The 15,000-nt window shown below is 46.9% G+C and overlaps 1 protein-coding gene across 1 annotated transcript in view; it reads left to right on the forward strand.

Annotated features, from left to right (window-relative positions):
* The window catches only part of ndst2a (N-deacetylase/N-sulfotransferase (heparan glucosaminyl) 2a), a 267,101-nt gene that overhangs the window by 45,444 nt on the left and 206,657 nt on the right, over positions 1-15,000 (forward strand). Inside the window, 1 exon segment of the mRNA XM_078428539.1 lies at positions 9,775-9,822. The gene's annotated coding sequence lies outside the window, so the exon portion shown is untranslated.

The raw sequence follows: 15,000 nt of genomic DNA on the forward strand, positions 1-15,000 counted from the left end.
TTTGGCTTCACCGAGTTTGTGTGCGTGTGCATGTGTGTGTGTGTGTGTGTGTGTGCGCGTGTGCATGTGTGTGTGTGCGTGTGCATGTGTGTGTGTGTGTGTGTGTGCGCGTGCGTGTGTGTGTGTGTAGCTCTGTATGTAACTCCCCCACTGTAGGTTTAGATTTATTATTGTTACATATCATATCATCATATATATACAGCGCGGAAACAGGCCTTTTTCGGCCCACCAAGTCCGCGCCGCCCAGCGATCCCCGTACATTAACACTATCCTACACCCACTAGGGACAATTTTTACATTTTACCCAGCCAATTAACCTACAAACCTGTACGTCTTTGGAGTGTGGGAGGAAACCGAAGATCTCGGAGAAAACCCACGCAGGTCACGGGGAGAACGTACAAACTCCTTACAGTGCAGCACCCGTAGTCGGGATCGAACCTGAGTCTCCGGCGCTGCATTCGCTGTAAAGCAGCAACTCTACCGCTGCGCCACCGTGCTGCGGTGTACTGAGGTCCTGTGAAAAGCGTGCTATCGAAATAGATCAAAATAACAAAACCTAAATGCAATCAGTCCAGACTCAAGTACAAATTTAACCAAATTCAATTAACTTACAAACCTGCGTGTCTTTGGAGTGTGGGAGGAAACCGAAGCACCCGGAGAATACCCACACAGGTCACGGGGAGAACGTACAAACTCCGTACAGACAGCACCCGTAGTCAGGATGGAACCTGGGTCTGTGGAGCTGTGAGGCAGCAACGCTACCTCTGCATCCACAGATGTTTCACTGCATCAGTAATGATGTTTTACCTAAGTTGCCTGTCTGCCTTCATGGCCTCGCCTGGAATTGTTGATGAGCAGGGCCATCTCCATTGTCCTTGTTTCATGTTACCCATTCATCAGGTTTGGATCTCCCAGTGATTACACTTCTTCCAAACGCCCTTGCTTGCTTGCTATCGTTTGTGTAGAAAGGAACTGCAGATGCTGGTTTAAACCATAGATAGACACAAAATGCTGGAGTAACTCAGTGGGTCAGACAGCATCTCTGGAGAGAAGGAATGGGTGACGTTTTGGGTCGAGACACTTCTTCAGACTGGTGTCAGGCAAGGGGGCGGGACTTTGAAGAAGGGTCTCGACCCTAAACGTCACCCATTCCTTCTCTCCAGAGATGCTGCCCGTCCCGCTGAGTTACTCCAGTATTTTGTGTCTATCTTCGGTGTAAACCAGCGTCTGCAGTTCCTTCATACCTATTTAATGGCGTTCACATCCCTTCGATACCATTCCATCCTGTGAAATCCTTTCCAAAGCTCCTGTTGATACAGTAATATGTGTCCCAAATCCATCGGAAGTATCCCTGAGTGTGGTTTTGCCAAGGCCTCACGCAAGGAGAACATTTCGAAGCTGCTTTTTACGTCCGATTCCTCCATGTACGGATGTTGAACTCTATCCTGGCGCCTAATTTGTAGAATTTCAGGAGAGAGGTTTCCCAGGAAGGTTCTCTGAAGGCCTCCGAGACAGAGGGCGAGTGTGGTGGTCGGCTTCCAATGGCTTTGCACCAAATCTCTCAGCACAGAACGGTTGCACAAATATCTTTTAATGCGTTTCAGCCAAAGTGCTGTGGGTTTCTGGCCCAGATTAAATTGCAGTGTAATTGATTGGAGCGCTAATATTCCAGAGTGCATTTTTATCATCGCGAAGTGTTTAGTTATCCTCCTCTAATGGAGCTTTTACCCAAACTAGCCCACATGGAATAGATCTCCTCGCAACCTGTCTGCATTAAATCTGTGTTTTTTATACTTTGATATGTTGCCATAAAATTTTCATTGCAGTCCAGTTACTTCGCTTACCTTCAGCTCTCTCCCTCCTGGCCTTTAGTTGTTTCCCTGTAAATATTGGTTTCCTGGTTTTGCTGCAACATTTTTATCCCTTTGATTAAATCACCTGATCTTTTGTTCGTTAAAGTCACTATGCGACTGGGATACAACATACTGGGGCTTGCATACAACCGCGCGTGCATTCTACCGAAGATTGTCCCTAGTGTGTGTAGAATAGTGTTAATGTGCGGGGATCGCTGGTCGGCGCGGACTCAGTGGGCCGAAGGGCCTGTTTCCACGCTACATCTCTAAACTAAACCAAATCTGCTTCTTACTGTTCCAGTGGTAAAAAAATGTCACGGCTGTTGAACTGTTATGAATTCTGATGGAAAGACAGCTTGTAGTTGGAACCTTGTAGTGAATGTGGAGAGTATGTTTCCATTAGAGGGATAGTCTTGGACCAGATGTCATAGAATTAAAAGACGTACCTCCAGAATGGAGATGAGGAGGAATTTCTTTAGTCAGAGGGTGGTGAAGCCATGGCATTAATTGCTTCAGACGGCTGTGGAGGCCAAGTCAGTGGGTATCGTTAAAATGAAGATTGATAGATTCTTGATTAGTACGGGTGTCAGGGGTTATGGGGAGAAGGCAGGAGAATGGGGTTAGGAGGGAGAGATAGATCAGCCATGATTGAATGGCAGAGTAGATTTTATGGGCCGAGTGGCCTAATTCTTCTCCTTGAACCTATGATCTACGCGAGTCCTACCCAGGTATTCACCAATCAACTGGGTCTCCCCAACCTTGAACTCTGAAATCTGCACCTGAAATTAAGCTTCTATCTTTGGAAATTTAATCTAGTTCAAATTTTAAAATAGTCTTCTGCCTGGTGCCTAATGAGTGCACAAACGACAAACCGAATCTAGTTCACAGGGTTATTCCACCCCCAGCATTTTCAATTAGGTCGTTTAGATGTAAGTCTTCAGAAAGGTTAATAGGATACTTTCCATTCTGGTGAACAGTTTGCTTGCCTATTCTGAGACGTGTACTCCTGAAATATGCTTGCTTCACTGCTCTGAGAGTTTCAGTTTCCTTCAACGATCTGCAAAATAATTGGAGAAGTTTGAAACAGGAATGGACCATACAGGCAGTGTTGGATAAACAATGTGCTAGAAGGAACTGCAGATGATGGTTTAAACCGAAGATAGACACAAAATGCTGGAGTAACTCAGCGGGACAGGCAGCATCTCTGGGGAGAAGGAATGGGTGATGTTTTGGGTCGAGACATTTCTTCAGCGGTCTGAAGAAGGGTCTCGACCCTAAACGCCACCCATTCCTTCTCTCCAGGGATGCTGCCTGTCCCGCTGAGTTACTCCAGCATTTTGTGTCTATCTTTGGAAGAATAATTAGAGTCATAGAGTCACAGTGTGATACAGTGTGGAAACAGGCCCTTCGGCCCAACTTGCACACACTGGCCAACATGTCCCAGCTATACTAGTCCCACCTGCCTGCACTTGGTCCATATCCCTCCAAACCTGTCCTATCCATGTACCTGTCTAACTGTTTCTTAAACAATGGGATAGTCCCAGCCTCAATTACCTCCTCTGGCAGCTTGTTCCATAGATCCACCACCCTCTGTGTGAAAAGGTTACCCCTCCGATTCCTATTAAATCTTTTCCCCTTCATCTTGAACCTGTGTCCTCTGGTCCTCGATTCCCCTACTCTGGGCAAGAGACTCCACATCTACCCGATCTATTCCTCTCATGATTTTATCTGTGACCACTGTGATCTGTTTCATCCCCAAACCCTCTGGTCCCAGTGCTCCTCCAAGTCTTCGAACCTGGGGAGATGTTGGCCTGAATTTTGTGCTTGAGTCTGTGGAGCAGTCTGCACACGCTGACTGGTTGGATCATGGCCTGGTTCAGCACCGTGAACTCCCAGGACCGCAGGAGATTACAACGCATGGTGGACTCCGACCATCTGGTCCATCACAAGTACTGCCCTCTCCCCCATCCATGGGATCTACAGGAGGCACTGTCTCAAACAAACTGGAGAGCATTCCTGAGCTCCCATCTACCTCATTGGAGACCCACGGACTATCCTGCACCAGACATTACTGGCTCTATCTTGCACAAACGTTACCCACGTTATTCCCTTTGTCATGTATCTGTACACTGCGGACGGCTCGATTGTAAACATGTCTTGTCCTTCCGCTGGCTGGTTGGCACGTGACAAAAGCTTTTCACTGTACCTCAGTGCACGTGACAATAAACTAAGCTATACTAATCTAAACTATTTGCAATAAGGCCATTGCCATTTGACGCATGAATCACTGTGCTGAACTAAATCAGCCAGTGTCATCAAAGACCCACACCTCCCAGACACACTCACATTTCGCTACTGCAGCAGGCAGTGAAGAAAGCGAATGGTATGTTGGCATTCATAGCGAGGGGATTTGAGTTTAGGAGCAGGGAGGTTCTGCTGCAGTTGTACAGGGCATTGGTGAGACCACACCTGGAGTATTGCGTGCAGTTTTGGTCTCCTAATCTGAGGAAAGACATTATTGCCATAGATTGAGTAAAGAGAAGGTTCACCAGATTGATTCCTGGGATGGCAGGACTTTCATATGAAGAAAGACTGGATAGACTCGGCTTGTACTCGCTGGAATTTAGAAGATTGAGGGGGGATCTTATAGAAACTTACAAAATTCTTAAGGGGTTGGACAGACTAGATGCAGGAAGATTGTTCCCGATGTTGGGGAAGTCCAGAACAAGGGGTCACAGTTTAAGGATAAGGGGGAAGTCTTTTAGGACCGAGATGAGAAAGTTTTTTTTCACACAGAGTGGTGAATCTGTGGAATTCTCTGCCACAGAAGGTAGTTGAGGCCAGTTCATTTGCTATATTTAAGAGGGAGTTAGATATGGCCCTTGTGGCTAAAGGGATCAGGGGGTATGGAGAGAAGGCAGGTACGGGATACTGAGTTGGATGATCAGCCATGATCACATTGAATGGCGGTGCAGGCTCGAAGGGCCGAATGGCCTACTCCTGCACCTATTTTCTATGTTTCTATGATTCTATGTTACCAACATCAGGAAGAAGGTACAGAAGTGTGTAAACCTAGGTTTATGGAGATTTCTACCCGACAACCATCCGGATCTTGAACACAACACAACCCTAATCTTAACTATGTACTATGGACTGTCTTTGATTTCACAAAGGACTTTAGACTATTTGCACTAGTTTTGGGGTTATTAAGTTATTGATTGTTTTTGTTTATGATATATTACCTGTGTGTATAGTGTTTCCTGGCCTGTTACGCTGCTGCAAGTAAGCGTTTCATTGTTCCGTTGTGGGCACAGAGGACAATAAACACTCGAGTCTGGGCATTGTGGACCAGCAGCAATCTGAGCGAATCAAAACACAACGTGCTGGAGGAGCTCAGTGGCCCAGGCAGCTCCTCTGGAGGGGACAGACTGACAACGTTTTAGGTCGGGATCCTTCCGAGTAAATCATTGGTCTCTGACACGAACTGTAACTGGTTGGTGGATGGGAACATTTCTCCACACAACAAGCAAAAATGACCTTGGTTCAGCTGTTTACCTAGAGTAATTATAAAACTCCGTTTTCCCAATTTCAGCATGAAGCTTGTACAGTTAATTATTTATGTGGTGTACCTGATCAAGCATGCTTCCCACCAAGATCAGTCTGAAGAAGAGTCTCGACCCGAAACATCACCCACTCCGTCTCTCCAGAGATGCTGCCTGTCCCGCTGAGTTACTCCAGCATTTTGAGTGTACCTTCAGAATTTGAACTAGTTTTGTAGGTTAATCAGCTTTGTATCAATGAAAAATTGTCTCACTAGTGTGTGTAGGACAATGTTAATGTGCGGGGATCGCTGGGCGGCGCTGACCCGGTGGACCGAAGGTCTGTTTCTGCGCTGTATCTCTAAAGCTAAAACTGAAACTCAAAAATAAATATAGAAATGTCAGTTGCTTCCAGCCCAGGATATAAGAGCAACGTATCGAGAAGGACTGATCACAGCTTGACGTGTAGGAAAAAAACTGCAGATGCTGGTTTAAATCGAAGGTAGACACAAAATGCTGGAGTAACTCAGCGGGTCAGACAGCATCTGGGGAGAGAAGGAATGGGTGATGTTTCGGGTCGAGACCCTTCGAAGCATCTGAAGTAGATGGGTCGAAGAAGGATCTCAACCCGAAATGTTACCCATTCCTTCTCTCCCCAGATGCTGTCTGACCCGCTGAGTTACTCCAGCATTTTGCTTCTGTCATACATCCAACCAAGTCTTTGACTATGAACTAGTTACTAAGACGGCAGTCTCCTTTGCTGTGAAACAGGTCTGTGTGCGCATCAACCTGTTCGATGCTTCCAGGCTAAATGATGATTTGGGCATCATGTCGGTCTTGTCTTTTCAAGCCAGCTGAGATGATAAGTCTAGTTACTAGGCTTGTATACACTGGAATTTAGAAGGATGAGAGGAGATCTTATCGAAACGTATAAGATTATTAAGGGGTTGGACACGTTAGAGGCAGGAAACATGTTCCCAATGTTGGGGGAGTCCAGAACAAGGGGCCACAGTTTAAGAATAAGGGGTGGGCCATTTAGAAATGAGATGAGGAAAAACATTTTCAGTCAGAGAGTTGTGAATCTGTGGAATTCTCTGCCTCAGAAGGCAGTGGAGGCCAATTCTCTGAATGCATTCAAGAGAGAGCTAGATAGAGCTCTTAAAGATAGCGGAGTCAGGGGTATGGGGAGAAGGCAGGAACGGGGTCCTGATTGAGAATGATCAGCCATGATCACATTGAATGGCGGTGCTGGCTCGAAGGGCCGAATGGCCTCCTCCTGCACCTATTGTCTATTGTCTATAGTTAGATCTTGAAACGTCACCTATTCTTCACCCTTGTTAAACCACATTTGGACTACGCAGTTGCAGCATGGGACACATACACAATTAAAAACATTTCTTCCATCGAGCGTGTCCAAAGACAGGCAGCTCGTTTTGTTACAAATACCTTTGAGAGAGAAGCAAGTGTTACCGAACTTCTAAATTCATTGGGGTGAACACTCTCCAAGACAGACGTAAAGCCCACCGTTTGACCTGTTTTTACAAAATGTTAAATGGTCAGCTCGACATAGATGACCACATCTACACCAAACCCAAACCTATCAATAGACAATAGACAATAGGTGCAGGAGTAGGCCATTCAGCCCTTCGAGCCAGCACCGCCATTCAATGCGATCATGGCTGATCACTCTCAATCAGTACCCCGTTCCTGCCTTCTCCCCATACCCCCTCACTCCGCTATCCTTAAGAGCTCTATCCAGCTCTCTCTTGAAAGCATCCAACGAACTGGCATCCACTGCCTTCTGAGGCAGAGAATTCCACACCTTCACCACTCTCTGACTGAAAAAGTTCTTCCTCATCTCCGTTCTAAATGGCCTACCCCTTATTCTTAAACTGTGGCCCCTTGTTCTGGACTCCCCCAACATTGGGAACATGTTTCCTGCCTCTAATGTGTCCAATCCCCTAATTATCTTATATGTTTCAATAAGATCCCCCCTCATCCTTCTAAATTCCAGTGTATACAAGCCCAATCGCTGCAGCCTTTCAACATACGACAGTCCCGCCATTCCGGGAATTAACCTAGTGAACCTACGCTGCACGCCCTCCATAGCAAGAATATCCTTCCTCAAATTTGGAGACCAAAACTGCACACAGTACTCCAGGTGCGGTCTCACCAGGGCCCGGTACAACTGTAGAAGGACCTCTTTGCTCCTATACTCAACTCCTCTTGTTATGAAGGCCAACATTCCATTGGCTTTCTTCACTGCCTGCTGTACCTGCATGCTTCCTTTCATTGACTGATGCACTAGGACACCCAGATCTCGTTGAACTCCCCGTCCTCCTAACTTGACACCATTCAGATAATAATCTGCCTTTCTATTCTTACTTCCAAAGTGAATAACCTCACACTTATCTACATTAAACTGCATCTGCCATGTATCCGCCCATTCACACAACCTGTCCAAGTCACCCTGCAGCCTTATTGCATCTTCCTCACAATTCACACTACCCCCCAGCTTAGTATCATCTGCAAATTTGCTAATGGTACTTTTAATCCCTTCGTCTAAGTCATTAATGTATATCGTAAATAGCTGGGGTCCCAGCACCGAACCTTGCGGTACCCCACTGGTCACTGCCTGCCATTCCGAAAGGGACCCATTTATCCCCACTCTTTGCTTTCTGTCTGTTAACCAACTTTCTATCCATGTCAGTACCCTACCCCCAATACCATGTGCCCTAATTTTGCCCACTAATCTCCTATGTGGGACCTTGTCGAAGGCTTTCTGAAAGTCGAGGTACACCACATCCACTGACTCTCCCCTGTCAATTTTCCTAGTTACATCCTCAAAAAATTCCAGTAGATTTGTCAAGCATGATTTCCCCTTCGTAAATCCATGCTGACTCGGAATGATCCTGTTACTGCTATCCAAATGCTCCGCAAATCAGGAGTAGACGAGGGCGTTCGATTCAATTTGAGATATCAGCTATCAAGACAGATGTGTGTAGCAATTCATTTTTTCCTCGCACAATTAAAGCATGGAATAGTCTTCACCCTACTATAGTTACTCAACCAGACACAGAGATACAGATACAGATACAGAGCCTTTATTTGTCATTCGGTACCGAGGTACCGAACAAAATTACATTACCAGCAGTCACACAAAAAAAGAAACACAAGACACATGACCCCAACACAAACATCCATCACAGTGACTCCAAACACCCCCTCACTGTGATGGAGGCAACAAAACTTCCGCTCTCTTCCCCACGCCCAAGTCCCCGCGGCCGAGCCACACCGGGCGCTGAAACATCCCACGGCCGAGCCGGGCGATGGAAGGCCCCGCGGCCGTACCGTGCGCAGCTAAGTCCCGCGGCCGAGCCGTGCCGGGCGATGGAAGGCCCCACGGCCGAGCCGCACCAGCGATGTAAAGTCCCGCGGCCGAGCCTCGCCGGGCGATGCCAGGTCCCGCGATCGAGCCGCGCCGGGCGATGTAAAGTCCCGCGGCCGAGCCGCACCAGCGATGTAAAGTCCCGCGGCCGAGCCGCGCCAGGCGATGGAACGCCCCGCGGCCGAGCCGCACCAGCGATGTAAAGTCCCACGGCCGAGCCGCGCCGGGCGATGGAAGGCCCCGCGGCCGAGCCGCACCTGGCGCTGAACCGTCCCGCGGCCGTACCGGGCGATGGAAGGCCCCGCGGCCGAGCCGCACCGGGCACTGTTAAGTCCAGCGGCCGAGCCGCATCAGGCGATGGAAGGCCCCGCGGGCGATGGAAGGCCCCGCGTTTTTTTTTCCAGAGCAAACGGAGATACGACTCGGAAAGGGTCGCATCTCCGTTGAGGAAGAGATTTTTAAAGGTTTCCCCCAACCCCCCCCCCCCCACCCCCCATATATACACAGCTAAAGATAGACTATTTCATACATCTAACACTAACAAATAGACAAGAAAAAAAGAAAGACAAACAGCCACTTCCGACACAACTACATTTAAGGCAGCTCTTCTCCAAGAAGCCCTTCTTGTTTAAGTCCATATTCCGCCACCTCCAGTTTAAATTCCATTTGGAATATTTTGGAGGACCAAGAACCAAAAACCAATCCATGTTCTCCAGAGATGCTGCCTGACCCACTGAGTTACTCCAGCACTCTGTGAAACGTCACCTATCCATGTTCTCCAGAGATGCTGCCTGACCCGCTGAGTTACTCCAGCACTCTGTGTATATAGTTGGTTATCTGCCAGTTCTATTTTTACTGATAGTTTGGCTGCAAGATTGGCTCCATATATTCAGTCCGAGGCTACTTTCACCTGGTCTTGGAGTTTTTACAGGAGGGTTTTACTTAATGTAAATTTTTACTTAATAACTAATATAAATTCTTTATTTTGTTCCAGGCTTCTAAAGGCACATTGACACTCCTGTCCGAAGTTGTGAAGTGATCGGTAAGGATCCAATAATGTTATTAAATTGATTAATAGGCCTGGATAGAGTGGATGTGGAGAGGATGTTTCCACTAGTGGGAGAGTCTAGGACCAAAGGTTACAGCTTCAGAATTAAAGGGCATTCCTTTAGGAAGGAGATGAGATGGAATTTCTTTAGTCAGAGGGTGGTGAATCTATGGAACTCATTGCCACAGAAGACTGTGGAGGCCGTCAATGGATATCTTTAAGGCAATGGATATCTTTAAGGCAGAGATTGATAGATTCTCGATTAGTACGGGTGTCAGGGGTTATGGGGAGAAGGCAGGAAAATGGGGTTAGAAAGGAGAGATAGACCTCTCAATGATTGAATGGTAGAGTAGACTTGATGGGCCGAATGGCCTAATTCTGCTCTTATCACTTAAGAACTTTTGACGTTCTGATTACTGTGTATGAATAATCCAGAATGATTATCAATCATTTTATAGTCCATGTGAGCTTTGATAACCTTTAGTTGTAATAGGGGCACCTTACTCTAATGAGGTGATCTGATGATATGACATAGTGGATGAAGGATCAAGTCCTTGGTTGCATGGTTTGTACAACATCCCCATGGCGCTGAACCGTCCCGCGGCCGTACCGGGCGATGGAAGGCCCCGCGGCCGAGCCGCACCGGGCACTGTTAAGTCCAGCGGCCGAGCCGCATCAGGCGATGTGTGATACATTCCTATATCATCACCTTACCGTGTACCTGCATCACCATCTTGCCTTGTTCCTATATCATCACCTTTTTATCCTACCGATTGAAGAAGACTTGCTTCTATTCTGAGTCCAGGGCAATGTGGGAACTGTAGACATCTGCTGATGGGGTGGTGGGCATTTTGTGAGGTGGGGCGCAGAATGGAACGCTTGCATCTACAAGTGGCTTTTTGTTTGCTGACGTTCTCTAAAAGATAAATGACAAATACCGGAAATTGAGTTATTATAATAAAGAGAGATCCAGCACGAAAACAGGCCTTTTGGCCCATCGTGTTCATGCAAGCCATTTTCCTTTAAACCTACATTAACCCATAAAGAGTCTGAAATGGTAATAAAGTCAGGGCTGCACCTCCTCACTGGCACTGGAAGGTCAGAAGAGGTCCAGGACTGGCAGGTCGGTTTTGAATTGGGAAGGGGAGTTAAAATAGTTGGCAACCGGGAGACCCAGCACAGCTTGGTGGACAGAGCGTAGGTTTTCAACAAAATGTTCACCTAGTCTGTGCGCTGATAACTATCTACTATCTACCTCATTGGAGATCTCGGACTGTCTTTAATTGGACTTTACTGGACTTTACCTTGTACTAAACGTTATTCCCTTTATCATGTATCTGTGGATGGCTCAACTGTAATCGTGTGTTGTCTTTCTGCTGACTGGTTAGCACGCAACATAAGCTTTTCATTGTACCTCGGTACACATGACGATAAACTAAACTCAAACTCAAATCCATTGATCGGTCTTGAATGTAGTCAGTGACTGAACCTCCATAGCTAACCCCTTTTTGAGTACACTCTTCCCCATTCTGTCCCCAAGCAGGCTCCTATCATTTAGACCCACCAGCTTCTGTGGGGCCTGTGTCCATGTTAGTGGCTCATTCCTAAGCCCCAAGTATATAATAGTCAGGTCTAGTTTTATACAGAGAGTACAGAAAGACACTCTTGGTCTCCCTGAGTGAGTTCCAACCCATTTACACTAATCCTGCCTTCTGATTAGTTAAGTTTAGAGATATAGCACAGAAGCAGGCCCTTCGGCCCACCGCCTTCACCCTACACACACTAGGGACAATTTTACATCAAACCTGTACATCTTTGGATTGTGGGAGGAAACATAAGATCCAGGGGAAAATCCACTCGGGTCACGGGGAGAACGTACAATCTCCGTACAGACAGCACCTGTAGTCGGGATCGAACCCGGGTCTCTGTACGGCAGTAGCACTACCGCTGCGCCACCGTGCCATTTAATTCCCCCCCACAGCTACCCCCCTCTTCCCCCACTATGCTCATCACATGTTAACCCAATCATCCCCGGGATTATCATTCTTGTAAACCTCCTCTGGACCCTCTCCAATGCCAGCACAACGCTCCTCGTATATGGGGCCTAAAACTGCTCGCAATACTTCAAATGCATTCCTTATGACCGGCCCCTTATAAAGAATTATGTCCTTGGTTTTGAGTTCTAATCCACTCGAAAAAAGCTCCAGATAGAGCTCTTATAGATAGCGGAGTCAAGGGGTATGGGGAGAAGGCAGGAACGGCGTACTGATTGTGGATGAGAATGATCAGCCATGATCACATTGAATGGCGGTGCTGGCTCGAAGGGCCGAATGGCCTACTCCTGCACCTATTGTCTATTGATGATCAGCCATGATCACGGTGAATGGCGGTGCTGGCTCATAGGGCCGAATGGCCTACTCCTACACCGATTGTCTATTTCCCTTTTAGACAAGAGACAATAGGTGCAGGAGGAGGCCATTCGGCCCTTCGAGCCAGCACCACCATTCAATGTGATCATGGCTGAAATGAATGCTAACATTGTGTTTCCACCGCTCTGCCAATCCACCAGCAATTTATTTGATTGTCTCTCATTTAGTCGTACATAATTGCAGTCTTATCTGTGCGTTACCACAATGCTTGCAGAAGCCCCAATCATTGCGATGGAGGAAGACAAATATCTCGGATCACACCGCGCTAATTTGCTAATCAATATCTCACGATGTTTCTAAGTGCTGTTGGTTTTCCAAGAAATATAGCCCCGAGTTGTCAGCAGGGGAATGGTGCAGGGTGGGGGAATGACAAGCTACACCTCGACAGCCCATTATAGTTTTTGGCACTTCATCCTGTTTTAATTAACTATCCGAGTACCTCATTGACTGAAAAAATTCTTGTTCTGATAATGTGCTTTGTTCATAGAGCCTCTTCTTTTTTTAAAAAAAAGCAATTTAAAATATCTTTCTGCCTCGCTGGATCTGTTATGATACAGTGCGTTTTCTGTTTAACCCCTTCAGATCTTGTGAGCTTGCTTTCCAGAATGGTTGCTGCAAATGTTCGATTAGGGCAATCGAAACCAGTAACCATTTGAAGCTGTGCTGTTGACAGACACCAGGAACTGCAGATGCTGGTTTACAAAAAGAGAAGCAAAGTGTTGGAGTAAGCCAACAGCATCTCTGGAGAACATGGATAGATGAAAGATAGATCAGCCGTGGTTGAATGGCAGAGTGGACATGATGGGCCGAATGGCCTGGCTCTGCCCCGATCACTTAGGAACGTACGTCGTTTAGTGCGGACCATTCTTCAGACTGTGTGGAAAGGAACTGCAGGTGCTGGTTTAAATCGAAGGTAGACACAAAATGCTGGAGTAACTCATCAGGTCAGGCAGCATCTCTGGAGAGAAGGAATGGGTGACGTTTGGGGTCAGATTGATTGTGATGGAGGGGGTTCACAGGTGGGGCGGGGGAGAAAACTGGAAGATAGGTGAGGGCAAGGCAAATCCTGGTGAGTGATAGGTGGATATGCGGTGGTAATATAAGATTATTAAGGGGTTGGACACATTAGAGGCAGGAAACATGTTCCCAATGTTGGGGGAGTCCAGAACCAGGGGCCACAGTTTAAGAATAAGGGGTAGGCCAATTAGAACGGAGATGAGGAAAAACTTTTTCAGTCAGAGAGTTGTGAATCTGTGGAATTCTCTGCCTCAGAAGGCAGTGGAGGCCAATTCTCTGAATACATTCAAGAGAGAGCTAGATAGAGCTCTTAAGGATAGCGGAGTCAGGGGGTATGGGGAGAAAGCAGGGACGGGGTACTGATTGAGAATGATCAGCCATGATCACATTGAATGGCGGTGCTGGCTCGAAGGGCCGAATGGCCTACTCCTGCACCTATTGTCTATTGGCCTGTTTCTGCGCGGTATCTCTAAACTAGACTAAACTAAACCTATAAGAAAATAACTGCAGATGCTGGTACAAATCGATTTATTCACAAAATGCTGGAGTAACTCAGCAGGTCAGGCAGCATCTCGGGAGAGAAGGAATGGGTGACGTTTCGGGTCGAGACCCTTCTTCAGACTGAACCTATCCTGTCCCGACCCGAAACGTCACCCATCCATGTTCTTCAGAGATACTGCCTGGCACACTAAGTTACTCCAGCATTTGTATCTGTTTTGCCTGACCTTCGTTAGGTGCTGGATCCGAGTTTCTTCAGCACCTATGTTCCTTGATGTATTAACCTTTTAAAAATAAAAATTGGTGCAGGTAATCTGATGTTATAATGGGGGCACTAATCTACATAGCAAGAGACAGAGGGCATGGCAATTGCCCTGCGTGTGAGACTCGTGTGGCCTTCCCAGGCAGTTTAACTGCCGGGTACACTGAGAGTACCCCATCCACCCAGAATAGTTTCAGCATCCAAATATAAATTACAGAGCAACGTTGAGACAGGAAGAGGCCATTCTGGCCCTGGAGAGGTCAGCTGATTAGTGACCCAACTTGCAAGGTCTACCTTCGTCCTTTAACAAATTATTATTATAAATATGAAGGGTGTAGGAAGGAACTGCAGATGCTGGTTTACACTGAAGATAGACACAAAATGCTGGAGTAACTCAGCAGGTCAGGCAGCATCTCTGGACAGAAGGAACGGGTGACGTTTCGGGTCGAGACCCTTCTTGGAAACGTCAACCATTCCTTCCAAATTCAATGCAATACAATCCAACTCTGTGTGTTCTTATTATTTTATCAGGTTTCCTTTCTGCTGAGTGTGTGTGCTATGTATCTGTTTCAGTTCCTTTCCCAGCTGGTCTGGCTGTCCTTGGCTCATGACATGGCACTGGGTAACGTTGCCAGGAGGTGCTGCTGTGATCTCAGCCCCTCCACACAAGTGTTCCCCTGGCTGCTGCTGCTCCCAACATTGAATTGCAAAACAAGTCAATAAAGCAGAACGCATTTCCTTGCAGGAATTCCAGAAATGTTGGCGGTGAATGCTCTCGAGATCCACTTAAATGGGAGAATGCTAGTAATCTTGGCCTGGTCTAATGCAAGGTTGCTCAAGGGACTATGTACTGTTATTATTTCTGTCACACTAGTGCGATTATAAACTATAATTACAAAAGGAATCCTCGAGCAAAGTTTGCTGTGAAAGAATAATCCATCTCCAGATAATTCCCCATGCTTTCTT

The sequence above is a fragment of the Rhinoraja longicauda genome, chromosome 35 (genome assembly GCF_053455715.1).
Source record: "Rhinoraja longicauda isolate Sanriku21f chromosome 35, sRhiLon1.1, whole genome shotgun sequence".
Taxonomy (NCBI): Eukaryota; Metazoa; Chordata; class Chondrichthyes; order Rajiformes; family Arhynchobatidae; genus Rhinoraja; species Rhinoraja longicauda.